At 45.3% G+C, this 5167-nt stretch overlaps 1 non-coding gene across 1 annotated transcript; it reads left to right on the plus strand.

The window, feature by feature from the left end:
• Positions 1 to 1261: 1261 nt before the first annotated feature.
• LOC134734925 (U1 spliceosomal RNA) lies at positions 1262 to 1425 on the plus strand. Its single transcript, XR_010117806.1, has one exon. It is a non-coding gene; the product is annotated as a U1 spliceosomal RNA (small nuclear RNA).
• The last annotated feature ends 3742 nt before the right edge of the window (positions 1426 to 5167 follow it).

A 5167-nucleotide genomic window follows, 5' to 3' on the forward strand; every position in this document is an offset into this window, starting at 1 on the left:
GACCCAGCACAAGACGACAGCTTCAGCTCCCTGTGATTTCATCTCCGACCTGGCCAATCAGAACTCCCAACTCACCGGCCCCCAACCACCAAACAAAGAGTGCAGCTCTTTGTTGCAATTCTCTTGTGTAGAAAAATTGGCTCTGTCTAGGCAGCAGGCAAGGTGAACCTGTTGGGCAGTAACACTCCCCCAAAAACCCACTACACACTGTATGACTCAGCTTATATGAAAGTAAAGGGCAGGAAAAACTTGCCTCATAGATTTGCAGAGACAGGGGTGGAAACCATTAATGAGTCTGTGGAGTATCCTCAGAGTTTGGTGTTGTAGTCTACATATTAAAAGTAATCAGTTAAACACCTGAAATCAAATTTCCCCCAAATATTTTTGCCAAATTTGGATGACTTTGTTTCTGTCTTCGCAGCATATAAAGTGTTAACATGAGGTAAGCGCTAAGGTCTAGAGAAGGCAGTGAAGAGATGACAAACTCCAGCACCATGCCTGAGTGTCCAGTGTGCTCTGCTGGGGCAGCACATTTTTGTACATTGCTGTATTTGAAAAAAAACCCTACAAGATTCATGAAACTGGACGACCGTCTTTATAACACTCCTAGTAAGGATGGCTGGTTTGCAGTCATCTGAGCAGCCTCTCTAGTTTCATAGATACGGTTTCTCTCTGATATTGAACAACTTCCAAATGTCAAGCGGAATGCTGCATCACAAGGATAACCGTATGTGAAAAGAACCTGTTTTCTTTGTAATCCTAAACTTTCTAGTCTGAGCTTTAAAAGCCATTATTTGAAGAAAAGCGCCCAGGCTCCAGCTGGCCGCCAAAGGGGTCCTTGGCATTACAGGCTAAGAACCTACTTCTTTGGGAGAGACCAGGGACGGGGATGGGAGGGAAAGGAGGTAGAGTCAGGTGTCACTTCCTCCGCCGGCTCCCGCAGCTGGTTGGTTGGCTGAGTGGCAGAGGGTGGGGCGGAAGAGCAGACGGGGACGGGAAAGGCGCTGTCGGTGACATCACGGATAGGGCGATTCCTGTGTAGATGAGGCAGCTCAGGGGCTGCTGCTTTGCCACGAAGGATTTCTCGTGCTGTGGGAGCTAGTCCGGGACCGCCGGTTGGACGTGATAGTCCCAGCTGTGTGTCAGGGCTAGGAGGACTCGGGGCGGCATGGGGGCGGGGTGGGAGATGCGCGGGGCAAGTGATCGTGCGTGTAAGGGGTGAGGCGTATGGAGCTGTGGCAGGGCGGAGGTGTGTGCACTCATACTTACCTGGCAGGGGAAATAGCGTGATCACGAAGTTGGTTTTTCCAGGGCAAGACTTATGCATTGCACTCCGTATGTGCTGACTCCTGCGATTTCCCCAAACGTGGGAAACTGGACTGCGTAATTGGTGGTGGCGGGGGACTGCGTTCGCGCTTTCTCTTGAAGGCTGTAGTGCAAAAAGCAGGTTGTATGCCAAGTGGTACTTTTCACTTTTATTGCTGAACGATATCGGTGGTGTCGTGCTATTCTTACAGTTGGATGCTTTGAATCAGGAAGTGATATATCTCCTTGCTTCTCGCTGGAGAAGAAGCGCCAGCGTTTTATCACAAGCTAACTAGCGCGAAGACTGCATAGCTCTTTCTACGTAAGGCTGCTGTTTGCAGAAATTTGGTCCATGGTCTCCAGTCTCTTGGGGTCTCACGCTCTGTGAAAATCTTCGTGTTTTTCCCTAGCCCCCAGAGTCACCTTTTACACAGCGTCTGCTTCTAACCGCAGTCCCCACAGGAGTTTGTAGGATTTCTGTGTCAGCGGCGAAGGTGTTCTCACCTCATAGAGCAAGGTAGAAACTACGCAGACAGGCGCTGTTCTTTGGGATGAAAGCAGGGCCTTTGGGACTCTTTCTTAGTGTCCCCGTTCGGTTGTAGACATAACACGCTTAGCTTTGTGTAGGAGAACGGCTCTGCCGGCGCCCAGGTGCCCTAACGCATATTCATCGAGGCCCGCAGGTCAGAACTGCAGTCTCACCTGTCTTGGCGGAAATGCGCTGCGATCCTCCCTGTGCTACATGAGCACGAGAATTCCACTACGGAAGAAAACCCCAGGCCTAGTGATGGCGGTTCTGGGCGTTTTGCCAGCTTCTCCCAGGGTGTGTTTTCTGACCCCACCCACTTCTGATCTGTAATGTCCTGGTCAATAGAAACTACCTGGCCCAAACGGAAAAGGCAAGGAGGACCACAGCGGGAAAGCCTGTGGCGTCCCCTGCTGGCTACCCCGGGGACGGCACTCATAGATCCGCATGTTCCGAGAAGCCTCTGCCATCCCGACCCGGGTGCCGTGCAGAAACCCCCGGCTCCAAAGAAAACCGGCTAGAACGCACAGGACGCCCAGCCAGTGTTCAGGACACTGCGAGTGGAAGCCGTACGTCCTACGGACTGAGCTAGTTTGCTGAAGACGAGCCATTTACTTCTAACCCCAGCAGCGGACATTGCCTAGCTCAAATATAAAATATGTGAACCAAGACCGAAAGCAACTTGCATTGCGTTACTGCTGATGAGCAAATGGGTTTTTAGAATGTTTAAGAAATGGCCCTTGTTTCGGGACCGTCATCACTAACGTATGCTTGGGATTCCTGATCGAGGAGTTTCTGAGCAAAAGCAGCCCACCAATCCAGTGGCTGAGAACGGCTTGGATATTGGCTTCCAGGCGCATCAGAAATACCGAGGTTCTGACAAAGACGTGAGCTTCTGTCTGCCTTTGGGAAGGCCTTCTTCCAGTCCTGGCGCTGCCACTTGCCTTCTGTTTGACCTTGGGCCAGGTCCTTCAATTTGCTAGGCTTCAAGTTGGAAAGTGTTACGGGAAAATAATGAGACGAAATACTTCTTAGATAGTCTAATAGTACAGCTAGCACCGTGTGTGGCTTACATTAAGGATTTGCTGATAGGAAACAATATCCCAGGCGAAGTTTTTTCCCCTTAATTATGAAATATAACAAAGGAAATTGTGTAGACTTCTGCTTCAGGCCTCTGTAACATTCGAATGAATTTTGCACTTGTGAAGGTGACATCCTTTTACAAAATAAGTTAATACTAAAGAATGACAAATGGAATTTACAAAACACATATTCACAAAAAGAACTTGTTCTTAGCAGCTTAGTTTACAATAGTCCCCAAACTGGGAAAGGTTCATATGCACCAAGAGGTGAATGGACCTATTGGGATATATTCATCCAATGGAGTACTACCCTCAATAAGATGGGACAAATTATGGAAACATGAGATAGCATGGGCGAATCTCAAAAACCTCATGCTGAGTGATGAAAAGAGTGCATTCTGTGTGGTGCCATTAAGGTGAATTTCTAGAACAGGTGAAACTAACCTGTATAGTGACAGAAAATACATCATTAATTGCTGGGGTCAGGGAGTCGAGGGGACTGACTGCAAAGGGCACAGGAGGACCTTCTGGAGTAGTAGACATGTCATCAAACTTGAAATGGATGCATTGTACCATATTCAACCAATGCCTTAATCAATTTGATTGTAAAAAGTAGTAAGAAAACCACTGCAGGCCGGATGCGGTGGCTCACGCCTGTAATCCTAGCACTCTGGGAGGCTGAGGCAGGCGGATGGGAGGCCGAGGTTGCAGTGAGACGAGATGGAGCCACTGCACTCCAGCCTGGGCAGCAGAGCCAAAAAAAAAAAAAAAAAAAAAAAACCTCCATCTCAAAAAAAATAAATAAATAAAAACACAGCAAATCATAATGCATTCTACTTAATTTAATGTATGCTTAGCTTTAGAGGATTCCTTTAGAAAAGTGTCTCTCTAAATGTGATTGAGAGTTCAGGAATTCCTTCATTTCTGTTTCTGTCTCTTTGTCTTCAGTTACATTCATGCACTATTAAATGGAATATTTGTAAAATAAAAATAGAGTGTAAGCTACATTTTACAAAAGCATATATATATATACATGTATCTATAATATATAGCTCCCATATATATGTGTGTGTATATATATAGAGAGAGCTTCATTTATTGTTCTGTTTTTTCTTTTGCGGGGGTGTGGGGGGGCCAGTTTAGCTAAAATATACATTCTTCTCTCTGTAGATATACCAGAAGAACATGACTCGATCAGTGTTGCCCTAATTTTAACAAAAGTTATTTTGAACTTAAGGTGATCAGAAATTTTACATATCTGTACTTTTTCTTTATTGGTGGTATGGTCTATGCTAAGCGTGTATAATTAAAAAAAAATGAGAGTAACTTTAAAATGATTTGGAAGAAAAAATATGTACATATGTGAATAGTACTTAATTCCAGGTGGTGGGAATATGAATGACTGGTTATCTTCTTCTTTTTGTATCTTTTATATTTTTAAATGGAAAAACTCAATGACCCGGAAGTGAAAGAACAGATTTGGAAGGGGTGTGGGGCAGGTAAGAGGAAAATGCAGAGTGAAACTCTGTCTCAAAAAAAAAAAAAAAAAAGGCCGGGCGCGGTGGCTCACGCCTGTAATCCCAGCACTTTGGGAGGCCGAGGTGGGCGGATCACCTGAGGTCAAGAGTTCGAGACCAGCCTCAACATGGAGAAACCCCGTCTCTACTAAAAATACAAAATTAGCTGGGTGTGGTGGTGCATGCCTGTAATCCCAGCTATTCGGGAGGCTGAGGTAGGAGAATTGCTTGAACCTGGGAGGCGGAGGTTGCAGTGAGCCGAGATCGCGCCATTGCACTCCAGCCTGGGCAACAAGAGCGAAACTCCAGCTCCATAAAAAAAAAAAAAAAGTTACTTGTAATAAAACTCACCAATTTTAAATCTACGATGTAATCATTTAAGGAGGTTTGTAGAATTGTGCAGCCATCAGCAGAGTCACATTTTAGAATATTTTTGTCATTTCCCCAAATACCCTCAAACCTCTGCACAGTCATTTCCTAATCTCTTGTGCCTATGACTGGGCCCCAGCAAAATAAAAATTTGGAAATCTGACATCTATATTTCAAACTTTCTTAGATTGGGATTTTTTATAGTGAATCATTGTCTTACTTTTGTGACAGTTAGAGGAAGTATTGCATTTTAGGGACTTTTTTGAGGAACTTAATAATAGTCCTGTTCATTTCTCTTCATGAATTGTTTCATTTTTACCGATAACTGACAGTTGCTACCAAACCTGGTCTGGCAAGCCTAAATGAAT

This window comes from Symphalangus syndactylus, chromosome 12, assembly GCF_028878055.3.
Source record: "Symphalangus syndactylus isolate Jambi chromosome 12, NHGRI_mSymSyn1-v2.1_pri, whole genome shotgun sequence".
Lineage (NCBI taxonomy): Eukaryota > Metazoa > Chordata > Mammalia > Primates > Hylobatidae > Symphalangus > Symphalangus syndactylus.